The 27,337-nt window shown below is 41.0% G+C and overlaps 1 protein-coding gene across 5 annotated transcripts in view; it reads right to left on the bottom strand.

The window, feature by feature from the left end:
* LOC111656073 (cell adhesion molecule 1-like) overlaps positions 1 to 27,337 on the bottom strand; it is a 338,529-nt gene that overhangs the window by 259,525 nt on the left and 51,667 nt on the right. The window lies entirely within an intron of this gene.

Raw genomic sequence — 27,337 nt, 5'->3', positions numbered from 1 at the left:
CACCCCCCACCCCCATCCTCTTCCATTAGCTTTTACCATCAACAAGCGAGCTGCCAGGGTTGATGTGTTCAAGTTCAAGAAAGTCCACTGTTAAAAAGTTCAATAAATACATGGTGTTTTCAAAGTCAATGAATAATTTTGTTAAAGAATTGTGATCTCAATATTGATCAAAATAATGAATGATTTTTGCCACAGTCGAGCAGCTTTAGCATGTGCACTGCTGAAATGACCATTTTGGTAGTTTAGCAACCTTTTCTGATAAAATCATAATCTTGTGCTCCTTTTTTAGAATGATATTTTATTTGCTCCTGTTAGTTTTTTCCCCAGACAGTCTTTCTCTGCTGAGCTGCAGTGGAGGGATGGCAACACAAAGATGGAATTTCATGCAAAAAAAAAAAACTATCTTTTGAAGACACCCACTTGATGTAGATAAACCTGAATGATAAATGGCAGAAATACCTGATTATTTTCGAGGGTAGAGTGTGAAATGCTTTTGAACTGTATTTCAATTTACAGAAGTAAATTAGCACCTCTCTAAAACAGAATATTACATCCTTCGTGAAGGGAGGATTTATTGCAGTGCTGTTATATTAGACAGTTTTCTAACTTGCTGTACCCAATAAACTGGAAACTGAGAAAGTGCAGAAAGTTCCTGACCCTCTGGTGGCTGAATATTAGTATAGATTTTGAGTGGATCATGGTGTCTGTAGTATTTTCCAGTGGGTTGTTTGTACATAACTTTGAGCCGTATGTCGTCAAAGCAAAAAAAAAAAAACTGCTCTTGCTGAATGAGCGTGGCGATGGCGGGTGTGGGGGTGACGGGCTGGAGGGGATGTGGTTGAGCGTGAAGTGATGGATGATGCAATTGTGAATTCACCTCATTAGTTAAATGGTCCCTGGCTTCTCATGTGTTTTTTTGGATGCAGTGTCATTTCAGCAGAAACTTTCTCCAGTGCCCCGGCCATGTGTAATTAAATCAGACTGTTAACGCTGAGGGCTGCATAGTCATCATTACACCATGAGTGAAAACACCAGAAATCCTGCACTTGTGTAATAATTTTATCAAAACTCTTCTCACACCCATCACAACTCCCAAATTTGAAGTGATTCTCAAATAATCACCTGATTTACATAAAGTGGATCATTACAGAGCGATTGGAACAGGAGGTATCTGAACGAAATAACAAACACAGTATTTAACCTCCTCCCCTGCAGACTTTACATACATACCTAATGATAAGGCCCATTTAACAGATGCACACAAGGATGTTTCCATAAAATTACCCATAAAGCCGATGTGATTCGCCTGTATGTTGTCTCCTACTAGCTGCTGAAAAAGATGCTAATTGTGGAATAGTCGCAGAGTAATTTCTGAGCTGTTTTTAAAATTCATTACCGTTCCACAAAGCTCAGCCGATAAGGAGGAAAAGAAACATGGTCATTTGATTTAAAACTATCTCAGAAATATATAAAATCACCCTCTAAAGAACTTCAGTAGCTACATACAAAGAAACTGGCACACAATTTTCAGGGCAGAAATTCTGCGTTCTCCCATGTAGTTCAAGTTTCAGCTTCTCTGTGATGTCTTTGATGGAGGTTTAGAGAGTTTTGTTCCAGCTTAACAGCAGCATGAAGAGAAAATGACAGATCTTGTACTGTTTGAGGGCATAACATGGAAAAACCAAGCCAAGGCGCCAAACCTTAAAATTAATGTGACACTAAGAACATGACAGACACAAACGCCGAGCAGCAATGTCGCAGGGTTCATCAACATGGGGCGGGTGAGTTTACTTAGTTTTTACATTAAAGTGGAAAACTCAGCACTTTGTTCCCAATTTGAAGTGTTTTTTTTTTTCTTTTGTTGCATACATTAGGGACATTAGGTAAAAGTTTCTTAACGTATCTGCGTTAAACCAAGCAAGTAGTTCAATATTTGTATTTCATGCAAGTCAAAAGATGTAATTCTGTGGAGTGGTAGTTGTATTGTTTCTTTATTTGTAAATGAAATTCACCATCCTCCCGTCGCCTCACAGAGACAGCGTGAACAAAACACTCTCCTTGAAAAACAAAATATAATCATCTCCATTAAAGCTTAGCTCACTAAAAACTCTCTGCACAAAAATAAAACAAACTACAACATCAAGATATTTGGAATTTTGTGCATATGGTTCCTGTATAAAATGTATGCATATTCTTATTCTATCTGAATTTTGATTTAGCGCCCTGGCATGGAAGCAGCTTGTCACTTATTACAATTATTACAATTTAATTTGTAACGACGAGCAAATTACACACCGAGATGGCAACTCTGCTTCTCACTGCACTCAATACGAAACAACACAAAGAAATGCCAATCGCTGACACCAGGTTTTTTAACAAACTGCTGCTTTAAAGCTGCTTTCTATTCTTTAAATGTAGTACCAATACTGAAGTTATGGCTTCATAAATGTGAATATTATCACTAAATATCTTGAAGGCAGAAAATCATCAGTATATCCAGATAAATGACTGTAGAGTGTCACATTTCTACAAACATCAGGTTATATTACAGGGCCTCCTATAGCCAAGAGAACACATTTTACAAATGCTGTGTGTGTACAACGCTTCTACTTATGGGACTGTTTTTCTTTTGAGATTCTCTGCTAATTTGATTCCTTTCTGATTTGCTCAAATGAACCTGCACTGAATATTTATGTTATTATTATTAACCTGAATATAAAGGAGTGGGCTGGGGTTAAGGTTAGTTCGGGTTAGGTTCAGTGTGTTTAAACTGTATTTAATTCCAAGCCAGAGGGTTCCTTTAAATAATTTGTTTTATAAAGAACCTCTCCCCTTAGCAGAGAGCGTCAGCACGCATATGTTTCCCACAAAAAAAAAGGAAACAATTTCAATTTAATACCTTCTGCTCATCCTTCAGATCCAGACATCCGATCTACTTAGCCGTAAAGTTAATTCTAATTCCTCTGTCCCATTGAGAGGGCTAAAAGTCCCACCTTGCCGGGTAGAGCTCAGAGATAATATCACAGGTGGCTCAAGCAGCAGGGGAGTCCCAAATCTCTATTATCAGCCCGAGGGGAGAGGCAGTGGAAGGAGGAGGCAGAGGAGACTGCAATATGGTGAGTTTAGTTTCACCTGGCCTCACAGTTTGACCTCTGGACCATGTGTCAGCTCCTCCAGAAGAGCTTAAAAATAATTAAGGAGCAAAAGTCTTCTGAATGGGAAGTAGTTTCAAGTAATGACATGCATGTTAAGTGGTCACAAGTGTGCTACACATATTTAATGCATAGTGATAAAGAGGGCTCTTGCAAGAACTTGTTAAATACTGTGTAAAACTGCTATCAGACATTTCATTAAAAAAAAAAAAAAAAAAACACCTTGATACAAGCTGATAATTGACTTATGGCAAGCAAACATGACTGACGTTCACAAGCTTGAACCTTTGGGGGAGGATTTTATATAAGAGCCTGCTCCAAATAAATTAAAGTCTGCATTCAGTTTTGTATTTTCACTTCGGAGCAGTGTCAGGTTTTCTGAAAAATAAGGTGCAGGAAGGTCGCCGTCAAAGATGGAAACTGTTCCTGGAAACTATACAACTATAACTGCACAAGTCTTGACACATACTGTATGCTGAAAGGCATCAGCCTGGGGACAGACTGTACAGAGGTGTTCCTGAAGTGCACACAGGTTCTTCCCTGACGGTGACGACTAGTTGGCCTTTTTGACTGTAAATGGTTTACTGGACTTTATATATCGCAAATGCAATTTAGATTTTGTAGTAGTTTAACACTTGATATGTCATTTCTGTGTGCTTTAAATATATACATAATTGATTTGACATGTTTCTCTTTTGACATTTTCTGGTGCATTTTTCCAAAATAATGCGTGGGATAACGACACGCATACTATACACACACATCTTTGTTGCATAACAGATATCATTAGGTCTAATTCACTAAGTGTATTTTGGTGTAAATCTTTTTTTTTTTTTTTTTCCATGTGACAGCTACTGGAACATACCCCTGTGTTCCTCAGATGTTCACCTAGGTGAACCATAGGTAATGCCCTGCAGTTTCCAGTCTGGCATGGGCAGCCACAGTCCATCTACCACAGAGAGCAGACGGGAAGTGGAGGCTGTGGCAGGAGGACGGCAGAGAACGGAACAGGTGAATAACAGCCAGGTAGCAACGGCGAAAAACAGGAACAGATCATGCACCGTCGACAAGACTCTCAACTCTGTAGTTTATAAAGCTGAATCCATCTCATCTATAGAGAAAATGTTTATTACCAACTGTAAAATAACAAGTTCTTTGTGCATGGAAGCACTGCTAATAAAAACACATTTCCTATGATCCTTTGAATGGGTTCCAATATAAAACAAGGAACAAGCGCAATTTTTTTTTTCAAAATGATTTTTCCGTAATGAAGTTTGTCAGCTAGTTGCTTTAAGTCCGTTTCGACAGACTTGACATGAATTGGGCCCGTGAGGACCACGGCGGTAATGAAAAGCAGAGTAGGAACAGCGGCGAGAGCTAAACTTGAAGGAGGAGAAAAGGAACAAAGTGTGAAAGCAAAAAGAAGAAGGAAGAAAGAAGCGGATGAAAGAACACAAGGCCCGGAGAGAAAATTAGAAAGAGAAAAGAGGAGGGGAAATGTCTCTTTTTCCCGCTGACCCGCTTCCTCTGCTCCACCGCCCTCCACACCCCCTTCCCCTCTGGGCAGCCAGGTGGCCAGGCTGGGCACAGACGGCCCTCCTTCCCTTCTCCATGCTGGCCCTGCTGGCCCTTCCAAACACGAAGCAGCAGTAGTGGGAGGACACCAGCCAGACGTGGTACAAAGGGAGAATGGACAAGCAGTGTTTGATGGCCTGGCACACGCTCACCTTCCACACGACGCACAAGGAGAACAGAGGACAGCCTGGCGAGCCCGAGGAGGTTTTCTCAAAGCAATTGTTTTCAAGAAAATGACACAAGTGTGCATCCGTGGGGCATTTAGCATGACTGAGGAATGAGTGTGTAGTTTTTGGAGCAATTTGAATTTGAAATCAGAGGCATCTGTTTATATTTATTTCAATTATTATAATGTGTTGAGATAATTATTTTCTGCAGGACTGCTTTTTTTTTGTCAACAGGTCTTCACATCTAAAATCCTACTATTGTAAAATGAAAATTACACACCGACAAATTTTACTCTTAAGGTGTGTTCACACTGAACATCAGGCTTCACACTGTAACGAAACATTAGTCAGTGAGAAGAGTTTTAGTTTGACTGGTCGATTGGTCACAAGAAAGAAAAAGAATAAAATCAAACTCCACAGGATCTGGCAACACTCACTCACAGACAGACATCGTTTTTACAATTAACAGCAGCAACAACTTGGGACGATGATAACAACTCACTCTAACACTATGTCAAATATCGAAACAACCTGTAAACACAGGACAGTCAACCAAACGTGAACTCTAACGTTTATCTTGATGGCTGTATACAGTTTTAAATAATGAAATGAATAGCATTCTGATCAGTGGTTGTCAAGACAGACAAAAACACTTTCAAAGAGTAGGAACTACACTAACCCACACTGGAAGCTGTGAGTGTAGTTGAGGAAACTATTTGAATATTACAAGATAAGCAGCGATAGCCTGGTACCGGAGCTCTTAACCACTGTCCAAAGATTTGTTCAGCAATTCAAATAAGTCTGGTGCTGTACTCCATGTTGGCCGTTTCCCTTGGTGAGGAAAACAAATGAACCAATCAGAGCTTTGTAGGTGGGATTAAGAATAGTGATATCATCTTCCTATCAAGCTAATTAGCTGCCTTCTCTCTGCATCAATGAAAAATAGAACGACAATAAGTGTGTACAAGGTCAACGCAGCTCCACAGGTTCTTGAGAGTGTGAGGCATCACTTGCTAAAGATTACTTAGGAGCTACTCAGGAACCTGTAGCTCCTTGTAAAAAAAATAAAAATAAAAACACCATACAGTGTAGCTGGTTTATGGTAGAATTATAGGTCACTGCTCTCTTGTAGGAATACTGTACAGTAATCAATCCACCTCCTACCGCCTGCTCCAACAACCTGAGGACTACTGCGGGAGACATCTCGGTCAATACAGCTTACTTAGGTTGAAATCATATTTTTCAGATTCAACAGGGTACAGTGTACCCAAGGCTACCATCTGTACTTCCATAGCAGATGTCTCATGCACTCCATCATCTGGGAGTCCTGTGGCCTTTAGGGGCCAAGCTGTCTCCATATCAGGGCGAACACTACAGCCCATTGAGCCAGTGTACTGAGGACAAATGGAAGGACAAAACCAAGAAGTCATCTGTATGGACGTGGACAAAGCTCCATTCACTCAGTGTGAACATGCAAAGAAACGTGACAATGAATGGAGTGAGAATGAATTCTGGACTCTTGTTTTGCTGCCAAAAGTGACTATGTTCTGCGTAATGTGATGCAATTATAATGGACACTGTTTCACATAGAAACATGAATGGGCTGTGATGTGGACAGCCGTTATTGACAAGATGAAAGGCTAGAAAGGAGCTGCCAATGATGTGGCACAGTCTGTCTCATGCACAAAGTCCCCAGTAGCAGCATTTAACCTTCGCAGGCCTTGGTTAATTTGCTGTGCCTTGCACAGCACAAAATCTCCCAATAAAAGCCACAGTCTGGAGCTGCGAAGAACAGCTTCGAAGCAGAGCCACTGCAGTAGAGACGCAGCGAGGCAACTCCGGCGATCTGAGAAACCACTGTTCAAAAGCAAAAACAATTGCAGTCTCATTGCATCAGTTGGATGTCGGGTCCACGGGAGCATTGCTGAAAAATTCGTCATCCCCAAAGCCAACAAGGTCCTCAAAAGTTAAAACCCAAACAATGCTCTATGAAGTGATTGATCTTTGCAGCGTAAACACCGTTCTCTCGTTTTTGAAAAAGGAGCCAAACTCATTGTAATTCAAGAGACACTGAACCACTGGGTTCCCTCCTCTCCCCATTTAGTGCACTGACTTAGCTAAAACACATTTCACTGGATTAATCTGGTCCGCCTGGAAGGTGAAGATAAAATGTACTTCAGGCCAATATCAGCAGGAAGGACAGGGGGGAGGGATAATCACAAGGAGCAAAACTGTATCAGAGACATTGTAATGATAATTATTTATCGTCCCCCGTCAAGGTCAGGTTTCTTTCCCCGAGTTGTGGAAACTTTTGGACCTTAAATAGAACGATCACATTCTGCTGGCTCATTTTCCTCCGCTGCTTAATGAGTATCTGACTTGGAAAGGTACATCGGAAAAAGACAGACAAAAAAAACAACCCACAAGGCACAAGGTCAACAACATACCTCGTCAACGACCTAAATGAATAAAAGGTCTAGATAAAGAACAATGATTAATTGGTTCTGCGCATCAATGCAAGGCAAGGACAAACCCACAACCTACTAATCAGTCCTCAGCAGGAGCTGAACTGGAAAAGACAGCGTTTCAGCACAAAGACAACATGCCGCCACCCTCTAAAGACCACTTTTGTCCTTCCTTCGCGTCTGTCCACCACAGTCACAGACACACAGTCGCCTCGACATCATTCAGGCCCCTTCATCACGTTTTACTGCAACCTGAACACATATTCCATGCCTGGAAGGAGTTAGGCGACATTAAAATGATACAAGCTTACAGAGCCCCGTTCCGGTCTTGTTTAGGGGTGAGAGCAGGAGCTGGCTTCATTTCCTCTGACAGTCAGAGGGAAGCGGCGCAGAGGGAAAAGGAGGAGGAGGAATATTTTTAACCAGCACTGCTACCGATGAATCACCTTGGCACCCGCTATCTCCAGGGGGCAGTCTCTGACGGGTGGGGTGAGAGGTGCTTGTTTCAGGTTGGAAGAAGAGGAAAACCAAACCTCACTTACCTAGAAAGAGAGACAGAGAGACAGCAAGACGTAAATCATGTGATACATGTGAAGATTTAAGCTCTAGAGGACTTTAAAAACAGACACATACATTAGATAAATAATTTGTCTAGGGAAAAGAGGTTTTTTCTAACAACATCACTGCAGGAAGCAAACTTTCATGGACTGCTTATACAATGAAAACTTACAATTTCTTGTACATAAAAAAACAAAAACCTTCCAGGTTTGATGCACAGCAGAGTATAAAACTAAAGCTCTGTCTTTAAGAAGTAATGCCAATATTCAACAACTTTAAAGAATCTTCTTTATGTCGACTTGTATCAGGGTGGAATGAGCCTCAGAAAATTAATTTAGATTAGTATGCGACAGAGACACTTCAAATGAGGCATAAACTCTGCGGGCAGCTGTTGACTGTTGCTTTAGTGCAATCAGACAAACAGACCTACATGGTAGTTTTCTCATGAGGCTCACTGATCAACAGGGAGGAGGATGTTGTCCAGCCTCAAGTTCTGAAACCCAACGATCAGCTGCCGCTCACATGCTTACTGCTCTGTGTGGTAGCTGCAGCGCTGGCTTTCACAGTTTTGGCAAGAAATCAGTAAGTTAGAGAAGGAAAGCCAAGAGATAAATTCAAGTTACTTCTACAGTTAACAAACAATAGTAACTTAGACGTACAAGACCTCAAATTCAAGGAGGCATTAGACAATCACTCTCATCAAGGTCAATTCAAACCCACACAGACTCTACTTTGCTTATAAATGTGTGAACATCAGCATCAGTATCAGCACTGCAAGGCGCATGATCTTATTATATATTGGTGAAACAAAAACACTGTAGAAAAAGACGAGCGGGTCAGAGGCATTCACCCTGAATTCACACCAAAAAAGCAACATGTTACCAGAAAGCTCGATCCTCCCAATACTGACTCATTGCCCTGAAATCTCAATAATTAGGAGGCTACGTTCATTAAACGTGTAACTTTTAAAAAATTTCTGTCAGCTTCACAATGAAATGACTGATGTAAGAGAAGCGACAAAACAAGCACATTCTCTTGGTGGATGGTTGGTGGACAGCAGAGAGCAAAATGACAGTGTTCAGTTTATAATTAAAACTGAATTCAAAAATCCATGATCCACTGAGCAGTTGGATGGTTTCTTCAGCACTACCATAGTCATTATTCACTGAAACAAGTGCCTTTTACAAATTGTATCAGTTTAGAAAATATCAATAGACTGTATGAAACTCATTTGGTGAAGGGACAAAGAAATATGAAAATGAAGGGAGAAAAGAAAAAAAAAAAAGAGGTTGCTACAGCTGATATCTTAGTAATGGCTCTTTTTCTATGACTATTCTTTAACATGTATTGAAATATTGTGCTTTTATGCCCTTTTATTCACGGCTTTGGCACAGACTTGTAACAAGAGTTTGTGTTATACCAGGCGTGCAATCTCCACACTGTGATCGGTAACAGCAAGTAGGAGACAGTGTATGTATGAGTTTGTGTGTATGTCTTTGAAAGGAACAAAAACAGGAACAGACAACAGAGGCGACGCTGTGGTTAAAAACACCACATCCTAATCCTCCCCGTCTCAGCTCGTCCCTCTGACAGGAATACTATCTAATTCAAGCGAGCGTAAAACATGGTTAATCGGTTGTGTGGCCATCTATCTTGCTGGCAGCCACATGACTCGTGGGTTTTGAGACTGCAGAGAGACTTAACCCAGGAGAAGGTTGGGATTTGCCAGAACAAGTTGGCGGGACATGCACGGGTACACACCCCTGAATACTTCTGCTGTATACGTAAAGCTACCCTCATGTTCAAATTACACAAGTGATCAGTGACAAGTGAACAGCTTCTTCTGCAGGGAGCATTTAAACATTTACCAGCTTGTACCACAGCGCATGACTTATGAATTTTCAGGTGAATATTGGAAAATTCACCCCGTGTGATTTGCCAGTAATAGGTCCACAACACCACCCCAGACAATCTCAGCTGAGCTCCTTCTGGATGTCGGAGCTTCTCACACTAATGAAGAGCAGCTACGCTCCAAATGAAGCTCGCTTCTGTCTCTATGTCTCACTCTTTCAGTCAGACAGAGCTGTGGCCCATATATGAGGGCTAGAACGTAGATGGACAGGTAAATCAAGAGCTTCACTTTTAGCTCCAGTACAGTGCCTCCATTACTGCCGATACTGCATCAGTTCACCTGTCGATCCCACTTCCCATCTTGCCCTCAGGTGGTTTAGCCATCTCATCCGACAAACGCCTCCCTGTATAGGTTTACGTGGGCATGTCCACTTGGGAAGAGACCGCGGTGCCCCGTAATGGATACACAGACGGGTGGATCAGGTTAAAGAAAAATGAGTTCAATTAGCTAAGTTTCTTTCCACATTTTATCAACAAGATGTTACCCTGACATTATCCCTTCCGTACACTTTGACCTTGCTTTGAACTGGAATGGATGGAAATGTCACCAACTACATCTGACTTTATCACATCTCAGTGCTGTTATTTTGCCAGGTTCAACTGACACCCTGAGCTATATGTGAAACCATAATTCAGCGCTGCAATGCTTGTTAACCTGTAAACTGCTGTAAGCTGTAACATAATTGATGTTTAAATATGGGACAAGTCTCGGAAGAAAACTCACACACACATTCACATACACATTTAATACTGATGACTGAATATTCTTTTGGGGATACGAAATAACAGAGTGCATTTCATTTTGTTAATTCATAACAATACCTTTCTTATGCTGTTATCCCATTGGCAATAACTGCATTTCTCCTTTTGTCTGCGTTTTTTCTTCAGTTTCATATAATCTCAATACAGTGTGCTGCTTAAAAACCTGTCAAAATAGGGGGCCTCGTACATATACACATATATGTATATGTGTGTGTGTTAATAAATACAAGCTGCTGTACTGAGTGCATGGCTTAAATAAACCAGTTAGGGCAAAGGATGGATGGATGGATGGAAACCCCAAGCAGTCCTCCCTGCAGGGATGCAGCTGTTGGCAGGGAGCTCTCCGTCTATCTCCGCCTCCCCATAGCCGTGTCGCCCCAGTCAACTGCATGGCCAATCATTGGAAAGCACTTACTTTCTCAACAGATGGGAGGACACCCTTGCCAAAGTTTTGGAGTGATGCCCCTGTGACCTCTTGGAGCTCCCTGAGAGAGAGCCCGTCTGCTAACTCCTGCTGTGGCACTCTCCCAGGGTCATAAGAGGTTAGTTTGCAGTGGACACAGGACAAATCACTGGCACGGGCCTGCAGTCACTGCAGTCAATTGTGTGTGGTGCCCATGCACAGTACACCTGTGACTCTGCAAGTAGCTCTGCAGTGCATTTCCATGTCAGGGCCTGCGAGCTTGCCAACAGATGCACAAAATGACGATGAAAGAACATGCGGGTGATATCTCATTCACTTAATGAGGTAATATTTTAATTTGTCAGTCCTCTTATGATAAACAGGGCACCACAAATGAGCTACTTGTAAGCCAATTATTGTGCAGAGCAATTTAGCTTTTAAAGGGCTATACCAGGGTTTTTGCATGTCAAAAATAATTTACTACAAACCATTTTGCATTAATGTACGCCGCTTTTTAGATTGATAATCATGTCAGAGCAGTATGAAAATATTGCAGAGATTGAAAATTCACACTTATTGGAGATACAAAAGATGCATAACACACTTCACCTTTATATTCCTGATTTTATATTAATATAACAGTTTAAAGCACAGGGTTGTCTTTCAGGCTGTGCAGATGGGATATCCTCAATATATGAAATTTGAAATGCAGCTGGTTGGCTCATTGCAGGGTGAGTTAAAATACATTTGTAGTGTAATTTTTATTTGCATGAAGCCTGGTGTGATTCCCAGAGACTGCTCAAACAGCGCGCCTCTGCTTTGATATATAAGTTCCAAAGGCATGCTGACATCCCCTGACTGACCGTTCAGCAAGATAATGCATGTGCAATATTCTGAACCTCTGAAGGTGCCCAACACAGCTACATTTCAATAAACTAGGATAAAAAAAATAAAGCTATTTTACTCTTCCAATTTTGTAAAAATAAAATACAATAAAATACAAAATACAATGGCAATACAACTTTAGCCAATTTATAAACCGTGATCTCAGCATATCCTGTCTAAATTGCTCTGTAAGCAACTTGTACCTGAAATTATTCTTTCTTGCTATTGCAAACAATGTTCCACTGCCTTCCTCTTCGTATTTACTGTAATGCTTCATTAGCCTACGAGTTGAGAGAAATTTGAGATTTCAAACGCAATGCAAGCAAATTTAATGGAGTTACAGAGCTCCTGCATTATTAAGAGAAATGCCAGATAGAAAATGCTAAGTACTCAAGTTATTTACTTAATCAGTCAGCCACTTAAAATATTGACACTCAGCTTGATTTAAAATGCATTTAGTACTTAAACACAGCCAAGATTCCCCTCTATTTGTGCAGACTCAGAAAAAAAAGTAAGACAATTATAATGATGTGCTTTTGGAGCACAAAAGCTTGTAGCTTTGGAAACACCTCACAGGTACATTACGAGTCACATTTTGTAGCGCTAACCAGGAGGAGTCACTACTATACCCCCACTTTTGAGCATTAGGTTATTCTCCTATTTATGCATATTATTGCCTCGCAGCTCACACATTTCAAGACATATCTGCTGCTCTGATCTCTATGACTGAAATGCAAACACTGTAATGTGAAGAGATGAGGCTGATACCTAAAATCACTGCTACATTCCTGCCAGAGAGCGTCATAAAGTAGCCTAGTACAAAAGCATAAGTCTTAATTGGCACCACTTCTTAACTTTCAATTACAGTTATCATCATCTTTTGTGGCAACTTTTTTAATTATAAACTTTTAAACCCTTTAAAATTAAATACTGAATTTTTGCTTTAGCTGTTCCCAAACTCTGTCCCTTCTGAGCCCTAATGCAATGTCAGACAGTGAGCTAATCAAATTAAAGCTAACCATCAAACAGGTTCCTGATCTGCAGCCTACTGTACTGTCTCCACACAAAAGCAATAGCATCAAAGCTAACGAATTAACTTGCACTGTTAATCCCACCACAGCAACCTTTCACAGATGTGAGGTTGCCAAATTAAAAAAAATTAAAAAAGATCCACTGTACAAATTCAGCTTACCACATGAAACATAACTGTCCTTTGCTGTACAGGCAATAAAACGTGAGTAAGTGTCACAGGCAAGGGTCCACAGGTTTTACCGGTTGAATCTTCCTCAAAGTTCCCCCAGTGGCATGAAACAGCTGTTACAATGTGATGGGCTGAAGAAATATGCAGGGTAACCCACAGTCCTAGTAACACTGTATCTCATAAACCCCATGGCCTAGAATAAAACTGCTGATTAATAGCTTGTGCACATTAAAAGTAAGATCAGGTTTGAGAGTGCCAACTGTGCTTCTGGTCCCACTGGGTATTGAAATGCGAGGCAGTGCTGAGCAGGATAGGGGCGAGCAGAAGCAGGGCCGCGGTGTAGCAAAGACAATCCTGTGCACACTGTTAATGAAACAGCGCTGACTGTACAGTATGTTATCTATAGAGCACTCAAATATGAATTTCAAAAAAAAAAAAAAAATCAGAGTAATGCAAATATATAAGTAGAATGGGAGATATGGAAGCTGAGACGATGTAAAAGGAGGCCCAGTGGGGGTTTTACTGGGGAAATTATTTAGGCATGAACAGTAATACCCTCCATTAAATTTTATGAACTCAATTACCTTGAAAAGGCTGACTTCTTGTAGTGACACTGCGCTAACCTCTGTAGATATACACCAGATTTCATTATCTTGACAGGAAAATGTGTGAATTTGTGTTAACTGAGTTTGGTTTAGCTTTTATTTTCCCAGAGTTGTGAAGGAAATGTCATGAGAGCAAAATGAGTATGTGTAACTGTATTTAAATTCTACTTAAAATGAGGATGAAATTGGGGGCTGATGAAATAAATCTTTCACACTGCTTCAGCTTGCAACTAGCGTTATTTGTTTTTTCCAGTCTCTGAAGTCACCTCATACTGACTCCTTGTCTGTTCCGCTCCTGTCTATTTAGTGAAAAACTGCAGTATAGCTATTTAAAAGTGCACCCCCGAGACTTGGATTGCCCAAAACTTCTCTAACAGTGAAAATCAACCCTTTGTAGTGTCAACAAATTGACACATTTAAGCTGAAGCCATTCAGAATCAAACCCATCCAAAATTTTTATTGGCAGCTGCAGTTTGGTAGGCCTTTAAGCAATGAACATGGCAGCCTGAGGCATGGATCGAGGGCTGAGAAATTCTCAATCCACAAGCAGAGGCTGGAGTCACCTCCAGGAGAGTTCTCCTAGGACCAGAGAAGCGAGGTCACGAAGAGGTCTCCGGATTTAACAAAAAAAAAAAAAAGTGCCAGCAATGATAAAGTATGCTGCCAAAAAGAAGAAGAATTTTCAAGTTGGTGGGCCCATGCTGTATCCACAGGGTGTAAATGAAAACAAGGTTAATGCATTCGGCTCTTATTACCCACACTGGAAGAGAGGCCATCAGCTGTGTCGAGAGGCAGAAAGGCAAGAAATCAAAACAGCGAGCGATATGCGGGCTGGTATGCAATACAGCATCGTACTGCCAAGGAAATCTGTTAGGCTTGCTCTTTGGTAATGACTTATAAAGCATGGCGGAAAAACTTTGTTTCTACGCTCTGTGCACCTGGGCCACAAGGTCTGCACCAATATGCTCTTATGGGAACTTGTAGTGGGTGAATGGACTGCTGTAAAGCCATTGTGGCCCTCAACAGTTGGTAGAGTCACTTCAGGAAAAAATGTCCCAGTGAGAAAAAGAACAAAACGTTTTCAAAGTCCCTGTTGGTTAGTCAACCATGGGTGATTGTTTCCAGATTACAACGGTGCCAAGGAGCCCTCTGTGACCTACAGTATAATGGGATGGGTCTTTAATCTCCTGTTTTGTTCCCCAGATAGTGTTGTCTTAATAAGTGGCGTGTCTGTGTTTGGATGTAATACCCTCTCTAATAAGACTTAAGCTCCCTTCTCTTCGGATGCCAGCTGGAGCTCTAGAGCCTCGCAGTGTGAGGTCAGGATGCTCTGCCTCCCGCCTCTCACACCCCCAGAAGGACCACTATGACCAATTGCTCCAGTGTCAGTCATGTTGACCTGGTAACACTGGACTTAAACAGCAGGGCAATAGGAATCCCGCTGGCTAGCAGGGGTCCATGGATTTCAGGATGGCTCATAATCTCGCAACAAGGACTGTTGGCTGCTCTCTAATGTGCCTGTTTGAGTCATATGGGGCCCCTAAACTTCAATCCACACAGAAACAGTAGAAGCTGAGCAAAAGGAAACCAACAGCCTCAAACTCAGGTTGTGACAGCAGAGTTAAAAGGAGCTTTAAAACGACACTACAAAAGATTTCATGGGAAGCCGAGTTATATAAAAACCCTTTGATGTATTGCATGCAGTGTATATGGCTGTGATATATCAGAAAAAAAGGTCCATAATCTATTAAAACTGTATTTTAAAAAGCTATAGAAACGTTGCAGTTACTCACTTCTGCATAGCTCCTACAAAAAAGCTTCTTCCCAATGTATTTAATTAATAATGATGAATCACTGGTAATAACATGATTGGTGGGGTGACGGTGACCGAAGGCATCAAAAGAGGATGTCAGGTGACGTCATGCACAGAGCGACATGGGTGGACAGATGGGACGACAAAGAACCAAACTTTCACCAACTAGTCACCGTTGCTTCTTTTATTCATCACCGTTCCACAACCTTAGAGGCATGTTTATTATTGTAACCATGACGACAACTGTTCACCTGCCATTCACTCATATCCAAGGGTAGGGAAGAGCAGCCTGTGTGGTCGTTGAGGTTGGAGGACATGATGGTAACGAGTCATAGCTTTTATACAAAATAGCTTTCTATTGCCCGTGAGGAAAACAAGAAAATATTGAAACTCAAATATAATTTACCTGGAAATATTTACTTCTATATTTTTAAAAAGGTCGTTAACATGTAAAATTGCAGCAGTCCAGCGATAAAGATCAGAGAAAACAAACTTAAATGAATGCAATGGGGAATGACCTCTTTACTTTTGCCAGCAATTATTACCTGGCCCATTTAGCACAATCTGCACAAATCAGTGAAAGTGAATTCATCCCCCAAGGCTGCTCTTCCTATAAAACTCCATACCCCTTCAATATTTCCCACCCTCTCACCCCAGCTGCACCTTGAAGCCTGGGAACAAAGCCCATTATTGCTCCTCTGAACGCAGATGCTGTGACAGGTAAATGTTGTCTCTGAAGAAAATGTCCCATGATGACAACATTCACTGCAGGGTGACTATTATCCCTGATTCATCATTCTCATATACTGCGGTGGTTTGCGTATTTCTTGCCTGCAGCTTATCAGCAGCAGCCATTCTCTCTCTGCCTTGTGCTCCTCTTTCTATCTTTCTCTCCCTCTCCTGTCTTTTTCCTCCCTCTGTCCTGCTTCAGCAAATCCCACCAGCCAAATGCTTTACCCCAGAAATCTAATGGAAGTGATTTGACTTCCGATTAATAGGGCTGACAGAGGCAAAACGCTGGGGCAGTGCACTACTGTGCCTATTATGCTAAACACAAGCCGCATGGAAAGAAAGCCTGCAGGGCTTTAGACTGTTTGGTAACAGCAGCTGGTGAGGTAAACAAAAAAAATCATCTCTGAGGAGTGACACAAAAATGTGATATCAATATTTTATACTTTGTAACGCCAGCATGACACTTCCAATCAAATCATACATCTTGATGTAATGGAAGCGAGGATATTATTGGTTTCAGTCTCGACACTTATTATTTCCAGTATTTTGTCATTGCAGCAGACTTCATTTCGATTGATGCCACTAAATGTGATAATTGTGCTGCAGGTCGGTGTCTTCCTGTGAGACGAGGCTATAATTCAACACCAAACTGAACCGAATTGAGGCTGTGATGATGAGGTTTAGGGCTGAGCCAATTAGATTGACATTATAACACCGGAGTGAAAACTCATAATATTTGTCCCCAGCTCTTTAGGTGGTCATTCTTCTCCCCAACGCGGCCACAAACATCATTTTATCAAGAGTTCATAACTCCCTGCTTGATTTATAGACAAAATGTCTACATCTGCTCCCACATAAAGCCTGATCCCTGCATTGTTCTCCTCACACTATATAAATATTATATTGTGTTTTTCCAGAATCAGGACATGGCTGCCTGGGGGACATTCTATAAATACAGCCTGACAGGCTACATGGCTTTTAGGGTCCTCTGTGAATTCACTTGGCTTGCTTGGAGTAAAAGCCTCTGTGTCTCACCAACTCTGAGGGATGATCTGTGTGCACCAGTCTCACTGTGATTTGATCTCGCTCAGAAGAGGGCTTTTTTTTGTTCCATTTAAAAGTGCCGCATGTCCAAGGTCTGACAGAAGTAGGAGAGGGAGAATAGGGTGAAGTCCTCCATGAGGGAGTTTGCAAGAAGACAATCAAACAGAACCTTCAGGGATCTTCTAAAAAATAAAAAATAAAATAAAAAGAGAGAGAGGCAATTCAACCAATAACACCAAGAGCTTATAAATTTCTCCGGTTCTTACTATATGACAAAAGCTTGCACTTGCAATTAAACTCCTTCAGAGCAAACGACATGCAAGAATCCCTCGACCAAGAAGAGTCTGGCTGCGTGAATCTTTTTTTGTTCTTTCTTTTCATGATGATTGCACAGTGAAAGGTCACCGGCAAACGAGGCTGATGTGGAAACGGACTGAATTTTGCCTACAGTGGTAAGGTGTGAAATCAGAACATCACACAACACCTGAGGTAGCCCTGCTGCGAGGCTGAGCACCTTTTGCCATGGGTAAGCTCTCAACCAACTTTGCACAGGAGAATCTCAGCAAATCTAGCATCAGCTATCCCTAAACCAAACTATCTCTGACCTACTTTAATATCTCAAACTATTTAGAAGCTTAGAGCACTACACAATGTGGGTGCAAGCATTTCCCAACAAGCGAAATCTAAGGTACAGCACCTATGTTGAGCTGCCTGGCTGTATATCTGCAGACTGCCAGCCACCAACTACTGCAGGAAACAACAAATTTCACAGTATCATGCGGAATATGCCAGACAATGACGCTCAAGATCAAAATGACTCTTGTGAAATTCTGATGAGCAAGTAAACACAGCATCACAGGGTGCTGCTCCCTCAGCTCGCTCACACACTTACTTCACATCATTTTTATTCATTGAATGAGCATGCATGCCAAATCCCTCTTAAAGTTCAAGTAACCAAAACAATTCAAATGCCATGCTGCTTTGGAGCCTTAGTCAAGCAAGGACCCTTCCATTACCACCATGAATGGGAGCAATGTCACTTTCTTGCCTCCCATCACCAGCCAAACTAGGAGAAAATTCTTGTATGCTCCATATGCCCAGTATTAGCATAATCAGAAACAAAACAGTTACTGGCACACAATCACAGCTCGCTGCATACCCCCTCAAATCATTTAATTACGAGGCCCCAGTTGAGTATATATTTAAGCCATCATTATCTGCTGAGTGCAATTGTTGTTAGGAGAATCTGCCGTGGCTCATAAAACAGAATTAAAGAGAATGTTTAAAATTCCCCTCCTTTTAGTCAAACCTGTTCTGGGGCCCATTTAATTCACACATAGTGATAAAGCGGCAACCAAGGATTTATAACAAAAAACTACTTCCACAGGGTGGCCCTCATGTAAGTTTATGGACAATACTTCTCCATGAGCATCTTTACTCAGCTACAACCAAGAAATGGAAATAAAAATACGACTTTGACAGAATGTCAAGGTGGATAAAGTGTGCACACAAGTCAACAAGAAAGGCTGAATCCTCAGAGTTATATCAGGTAGGTATGAGATCTGGTTCTGCTATCCCAGTGGTCCTCTCTCCCACCTGAACTCAGACCTGACATGTATCATCTTTGAAGATTCTGAAGTTGAGTGTGTGTAGGGTGGTGTTTCTTGAAAAACTCCAAACATATATTTCATTATGTTGTTTCAAAGCAGCAACAGCGCTTTGACCCAAGTGCTACCTCACTGTACGGGTCAGTGAATGTATCAATGCAGCCTCTAGTGCAACAAGACGCACCTTTGATTGTGCTAAAACTTTAGAACCACCACAGCAAAAATACACACACACACACACACACACACAATACAGCAGCTCAGATCTGAATCTGTGAAACTGTCGACACTGAAAAGAATCAAAAACCTCTTTCAAACAATGCAAATACTTTCAACCTCTGGGTAATGATGTAGTGATTTGATCACTGCAACAACGCAGACTAGTCAAATTTCCAAACTTTAATTTCAAACTGGAGTTCTGATTTCAGATAACAAGTATGTCAAGCTGCGAGAATGTGCATAAACACTGCATGTGTGTTCCTCTCGGCTCGTCGAACAGTGTAAACAGTGAAGCACATCTGCCCATCATGGAGCTCCTCTCAGGAGATCAGAAATGCAGCTATTTCAGATTAAACGACACTGGTCACGTTCATTGTGATGAAGGAATGAAGCACACATTACGACACTAAGGCCGTCTCATATGTTTTAACGGTGTTTAGGATTTAAACTTCATCTTTCACAAAACTACATCAATCACCTTTTGTACGATCATGAATACCTTGGAGGAACAGGAGAGCTGTCCAAAAATTTGTCTTTGTATTCTCAATGCAGTTAATTGTACAAATCAGACCAACAGCACATCTAAAAGATGTGACTCCCGGGAAGAGATGAGGCAGCTCTGGTGCTGCACCTCTCACGGCCTTTAAGTCTGGCCATTCAGAACAAATGTACAGGTGCAAACTAGTTTGTTCAAAGTACACAGACCTTCCCAATAAAAATGGAACAGCATAACAGAAAAAGAAGAACATACTTCAAACTGTGCACTGCAGGGGAAGTTAAATTACTTACTGTATACTGTAGCACGTACACACAAGCCAAGGAGGCCAACTCATAATTTATAAAAGGTAAAAAAAAAAATATATATATATAGGTTATGTATTTATGCATAGCTCTAATGCATAAGCACAGAGGCTGATGTAGCCAATATGGCAGAAGCACTGTAGATCCAGATAGCAACTGGCAGCAGTGGGCTTTGGATAAATGCAGGCACTGCTTGGTAGAGTTAGGAGTTAGTACATAAGGAAAATATACATGAAATTATTCTCTGATTCAAAATGTATCATCACCTGGCATGTTTCTTATGAGCAACCTATCTGTATGGCCCCAGCGTCCACAATCTGCCTAATTATTTTAAATTTTGAAGTCAAATGGTTCCGAGTTCAGAGAAAACGGTAGAGGTTACAATTTCAAGGCAGTAGCTCAAACATGAATAAACATGTTAATTACTGAGAAGTGGTGGTTGCTCTGCTCATACTCTTTCTTGCAAACATTAGTTTGCTGGTCTCCACACAGTACCACAGGTATGCAAACACATGAGGAACCACACTGAACAATTCAAATATTTTCACTGGAGTTTTGGTGCTCCCTTTGTAAGGAGCTTAAAACAGGAACTTTAGACTAAAGACAGGATTACTGTACATGCACAAGCAAATATGTTAAAAGCCATTTAGATGAATTAGGTTTTGAATATGAGAAATTAGAAATCACTTTAAGTAATAACTATATGATTTAAGATATGTATAAGTAGTAGATTACACAATGATAGCTGTTTAAACCACCAGGATGTAAGTTCATCAGTGAGACATAACAAAAAAAGAACAGAGCATTGTATATTCTGCAAAATGTCGACGTGTGGCTCAAGTGCATTTAAGAGAAACTGTTCCATTAATAAACATCTGGTTGAAATCAGATGTACAAACTTTAAATGGAACACGATGTGACAAACAGAAACTCTCAAAAGCATTGGAAGTGTCTGATCAGCCCTAATGTGGGAAATATGTAGTCAGCCTTCTGAAATCCTGTATTTCATGGGATGCTGAGCACAGAGTTGACTTATTTTGCAGGGTACAAGAGGAGTTTAATTATTTTAATGCATGAATGAAAATCTTACATACTCATCTGTATTAAAAAGAAGCAGGATTATGATTAAGAATTATTTCAGCTGAAAATGAAATTAAACAATGTCGCAGTTTGAAATCTTCAAATCTTTCCTATGCTGCTACAACTGTATGGGGAATAAATTGTACCGTGACATACTGTATATTGTAAACGGCATTGGATAAAGGTTGCTCCAGATTTTAAAACACTTTAGCACACGTCTTAGTGTATGCCGTAAAAAAAATCTTTTGTGCGTGTCTCACAAAGCTGAGGGGGAATTTGGATGCTGTCCTGTTTCCTGAAAGCCAACACTGTAAGTGCCAGCTCCTGCAGACTGAATCAGTAGCAAAGGATGGTTTTATGCGAAGCACATCTTCAGAGTTAGACTTCCCTGCACACATATGAATCATTTATTCAGATGCACGATGTCTTAATAAGGGCGTCACTCCTGGTGACACACAGTATGATGCTGTATTTGTGGGTTTTCACTTCTCCTACACATTTTCCAGCCACCTCGGAACACTCCTGCTGTGAGTGAGGGAGTTTGGGCCATTTTCCTGGCTCAAATCCACAGCATACCTTCAGCCTGGTGGAGCTTATTAATTAATCACATAACTATGTTCCATAACCTGGGGATTACAGCAAGCATGAGTCTCATAACCATCTGCGCGCTCCTTCAACCTCAAGGCAGTCGGACTCTTTGACTCCGAGGCTGAAAAACATTCAAGCGAACTACATAGAAAAAGTAATCTGCATTTAGTGTTTTAAGCCTGGTGCACATCAACTTAGTGATTTTGACTTGCGTGCTGCACACCTGTTGTGGCAGTTGCAGTGCCTTTCAGGTTATCAGGTTGTCATCAAATTTGATTTGTGTGTCTGAGCACAAGGGCAACAATATCCACTGCGGTCCCAGCAAAAGTGTATCAACTCATTTTGCTCATATACTGTAAGTTAACTTAAAGCCAAAGTATCCAAGATGTTGGCTGGTTGTCTTGGCCAATGTAAGCCATCTGCTCCCACAGCACACTGTGTAAGCTCCAATATACAGTACAGCTCCGACATCATCTGCACTGTCTAAATCCCAAAGACTGCAACAGTTTGCTTGTTTATGGTGCATTGCTTCGGCCTGCTATGCTGAAATATTGATGCCAGATGCAATCTCAAAATGCAAGGACAGAGCTGCTGTGTATGTGATATAATAACAGTTACACGGGAAGGACAATCCTAGTGATTTTGCATGTTTAGCTTCTGATCTGTTTCCTTTACCTTTTAATCACCAGTTTGTCGTGTCTTTTTCTGCTAGCCGAAACAGTTACACTGAACAAATAAAACATGAGACTGTTTTTGGGATCTTGTTAGAATTTTTTGAGGGCATACTTTCTCTTTTGTATGTATTTTGGCATTTGTAGCATTTTGGCATTTCACTATAGGGGGGGGACTTCTGCTCAGAAGAGCTGATTTGCATCCGTGGTGCAAGTAAGATACTTTATAGCGAAATGATAAGTCCACTATCTCACACTGATGTAGCCACTGTAGCACCAATTTATTCCCAGTGTATGTTATGAATATACTCGAGACTGAACATGGTTTCATTTCAGAAAAAAAAAAAAAAAAGAAAAGAAAGATTATTTAAAATTAGCTCCAAAATTTTTGTGTCCCAGTAATAGTTTAGAGCCGTTCTTTTTCACATCAACTGCCCTTGGGGGATCAATTAAAAATAATATGAATGATATTGCTTTTCCCCACTGCACACACAATAACTCCTCAGAGGCCATCTGGTTTCTGGATTAATGTAAGAATGCAAAAAAAAAAAATGAAGGGGTTTAATCTGCCCGTCATTTTTAAAAGCAGAAACCTTCACTCCACTGCAGTTCTCTGAAAAATCATGTCATGTTTGAAACAAAAAAACAAAAAACATGTCGACGGCAGCAAACTGAAATGATGGTAATTCAAGTGAGAGTTATACAGCTGCATGAAATACAGACACAAACAGAAGTGGTTTGTGTTCATCATGGTGGAAATGTAAGGAGAAGTTCAAAGAGGCTAGCTCACCTCCATCCACCCTCATTCCCTAGAAACAAAATGTAATTAACCCATTAGCAATTGTGAAATTCAATTTGAAAATCTTCGAAATTAAATAAAGAAAGCATCTTTTTAGCCACGAGCATTACAGCAGTGGGATGACGGATTAGGGTCCCATTACTCACGATTTGTTATTCAATAAATCATTAATCGGCTCTATGAATAGCAGGGGTGATGGACAAGAGTTAGAGCAAGCAGAAGGCGGTGTTGCTGATGCATCAAAATCTGTGTAAGTGTAGGCCCGGGCAGCCATGCATACTCCACAATGCAATGCATAATGTATAGCTTTTGGGTGTTTACGTGCCGCTGGATCACAGCTCCATGACAGCTTTTCAGCTTAGAAATTGGTTCTTTCAATCACACAATTGGCTCTTTAATAAAGAACTTTCGATTGTCTCTGCATATGTTTTTTTTTTTTTTTTCCTGCAGGAAACATTTTCAAGTAATACTGAACGAAATACAAAACAACAAAAACGCCCCTCATACATCTATTATCTATGGGCCCTGCTAGCATCATAGCCTTAAGGCTGCAGTTTTCAACACAAAACAAACAAAATTAAAATACAAAAAAAACAACAAACTTATAACAGATTAACAGATTAATGATTAATAATTAATAATTATACCAATCTTATAGAGGGCATTGATATCTTGTTGATACTGATTGCTACTGCACAGACTCTTTTCATATTTTGTTTAATCAGTTGTTTTTTTTAAGTAAAAATAAACACGCCTTACAGCATGCAACGTGTTGGTGAGACATGTTTAACTATCGTCAGTGTTTTACTAATCTGTTGAGTCCTTTACTCATTTTTTCCACCAGGACAGTTGACCAAGTTCTTACTCAGCTGTGATGGGATTGTTGAGGGAAAAGGTCATTTATGTCACTTCTGAAGCCTTACAAGTAGTAAGCCCCCCCCCCCCCCCACCTTGTGAGCGTGAATCATCTCTCTATATTTCATGGCTTTATGCCCTTTAGATTTTGATATTTCTATTGAATAATTGGGGATTTTGCTAGATTCAAAAGGTCAAAGATTAGACATGTGGCCCTGGTCCAAAGTGTTGGACGGACAGATCATCAACATCATCATCCTCTAGACTCGGACCACAACAGGACAAAAATAATCAGAACCTGAGAATAGAAATTGTTTTATTAGCTCTATGCTATTAATGTCTATCTATACAGCAGGTGATATGCATTTTACACTTGATAGGGAGTGGCACAAATGACAAATTAAAAAATAGAGACCATCCTGCGATGGATCACACCAGTTATTACTACATTATTCCATGAGTGCTCGATAGTTATTACTACTCAATATTTATGTGTCAAACCACACCCATTTTCAAACTCTGCCTTCATTTCCACCTCAACTCCACATCTGTAACTTTTCATGACTGCGTCTTGCACGGCTGTGACATTATCGCACTGACAGAATGTGTCCACTGACAGACATTTAAACACATGCCAAAGTACTCAAAACTGTCTCTGTGGTAGTTCCCACCACAGGAGGTGCCTCTAGGACTGCATTTTGCCATGATGACACACACTCACTCACACACACACACACACACACACACACACACACACTCACTAGGTGAAAATAATACCAGCCCTGCTGTCGCAGCTGGTAAAAAATGAATAAATTTGCCACTGCAATATCTCCCTTCTCCATCACACTCCCTTTTAGGCTTGATGATGCATCGCTGTGGGAGTCTAGTTGTCACCCTGGCAACTAGCATGGTACAGGCAACAACCTTAGACAGAAAGCCCAGCGGTGACTTGCCCCTTCCCTTCCAATATCATTCATTTATGTGCGGTGACCCTCACAAGACTCATTACTGTTTTGTTTGGGAATTCCCTGCTCTGTTAAAAAACAGCACAGATTCAACAATGACTGTGAAATACATAGATGAACAGATCAAACAGGCTGACTGAAAAGACAGATTGTTGCCATGACAGCAAATTGCAAGGTGGGCCAAAGTTGAAAGATAGCTACATCAACAAATTGAACACAGTTGGGAGAGTGGGTCACAGGTACATATCAGATCACCTGTGAAATTGGGCCACAGCGTCAAAGACATGTGAGAGGTCCCAACACATTTCTCTCACTAAATAAGGCTTAGTTATTGGAGGTGAATCTAAGGGTACACTCCACACAAGACTGTTCAGAGCACTTTGTTTGACTCAGGGTTGCCGGCACTTCATTAACCATTTTACTCGTAACTCCATAAACACGCCTCGTACAAGCCAATGGATGTCTCAGGGCCCGAAACATGAGCAGACAGATTTTAAACAAACCTCCAGGTTAGCCGAACGTATTTGGAGGAGAGAACAAAGGTGGAAGGTAAAATTACTTCACAAACTCTCCGTTGTAAACATCCATCACAGTTTACTGACCAACTACTTGGTTCAACCTTGAAAGACTTATGTGAACAGTTTTCCTAAACAATTAACAACATTTCACGCACCACTCTCTCAGTTGAACAAAGTAGAAAACGTATTAAGTGTTTAAAACTTCACAGATACGTACAAGTTAATTAAAGTGAAACCATGTAGTAACCTGCCATCAAGAGCCATTGACTGAATTAGCCACCATCTTGCATTAGCGCTACCTCTAAAGTATAATTACCAGGTATTTTCTCCAAAACGATGGAGAGAAAAATACAATTCGCCCACGATCAAAGAAAGTAACTGACATACATAGAAAATGGAGACCAGTCAAAACCTGCTCATACTCTTTAAGCTAGCAGCTCAACCGTGTCGTTAGCTGGCGGCACACCGCAGATAGGCTTTATTTTTTTTTTTAATTTATTAATTAAAAAAGAAATTAAAATAAAAAGATAAAAATGATATATTCTTTAAAAGAACAATGACTCTAAAATTGACAACAAACTTTCATTAGAAGTGGTTTTCTATTGATAACAAAACTAGTGGGAAAAAACATAATCATCATATGACGCCCCCACCACCCAACAGGAAGCGTCATGCTGCAGTGCACCAACAGGACCAGGACCACACACAGAGCGGGACAATGTGCAGACATGAACTGAAAATTATGTGTGGACACCCACTTCTTAACAAGGCAATTTTCTTTTTTTTTTTCTCCAACTGTCTTTGTTATAATGTGACTGTGGGTCATAAAGCCTATCTCTTTATATTTCTCAACAGGTCGTCACTCCTCAGCCATTGTACAAACAAATGACAGCGACAGAGACAGCAAGAGGTGAGCAGAGGGATGATCAGCTGCTACCACAGGAGCTGGGAAGTACAAAAGTACAAAAAAAAAGAAAAAAATGCATTTTTTCACGGGTAGTTAGGCTGGAAATTGAAGAGTGAGGTGAAGTCTCAGCACCGGCACACACCTAACTGCTGCCAGCATGGGGGTTGTATAGAAAATAATAGGGGGGGCTGTTTTGACGCATGCCAATTGGAGGTAGTGTGTTGTGGCCTTTAGATACAAGTGATTCAGCACCTAGTGGCCATATGAGGAACTGCAGCTACAGCAGCTCTGCAGTGGTCTCAGTACTCTTATCATGGTGGTGACCACTTGGGACATATGAAAACAGCTAGCTGTTGATGGCATGTGATAGATATCTGTGCAGCTGGGCCCTGCTGCCGTAGCAACAGTGCTATAGGACAGGCATGTTAAACGCCACTTGGATATGAGGGTTTCAGGCCAGAGTTCCCACAGAGGCCTTTCCCTCAGCCTCACTGCCGATTAATAAAAATCTGCGCTGATAAGCTTCGGATGTGCATTACCGCACTTTGGGAATCAGCCGCTTTGCTTAAAGTCAATGCAGGGCCAAAAAGAGCCCTTCAATTTCCGCCATCATTAATCTAATCTGAAACTGAGAAATGATTTTATGATGGCGCTCCCGCCCTGTCATACTGTCGTCGTACCTGTCCCCTTTTTACACATGCATGCAACCAGGCGCATTAGGCATCATAGGGGGATGCCAAGGGATAAAAAGTAAGCAGCATTTGGCAGGATGCAAAAAAAAAAAGTATCCTTCATTTCAGGCTGGCATCAGATTGAGCCTTCAGACATAGTCATTCACTTTCTCCAGCCTTTGTATGAAAATACCTCTGCAGCAGCACTCCTTCACTCCCTCCCTCTCTCTACCCTTCTCCCCTTTCTCCCTGCAGCCTTCCAGACAGATAAATGGGAGGGAGTCAGACTGAATGAGGTTTTCTCGAATGATCCTACTTCCACACCAGCAAACCAATTACCATGACTAAGATAAACCCCTCCAGCACCCCTTCCAACGCCCCCC

This window comes from Seriola lalandi, unplaced genomic scaffold (assembly GCF_002814215.2).
Source record: "Seriola lalandi dorsalis isolate HSWRI2012SDOR001 ecotype SW California unplaced genomic scaffold, Sedor1 jcf7180002054343, whole genome shotgun sequence".
NCBI lineage: Eukaryota > Metazoa > Chordata > Actinopteri > Carangiformes > Carangidae > Seriola > Seriola lalandi.
The sequence above is the reverse complement of the archived record's forward strand: the minus strand, read 5'-3'. Positions and strand labels throughout refer to the sequence as shown.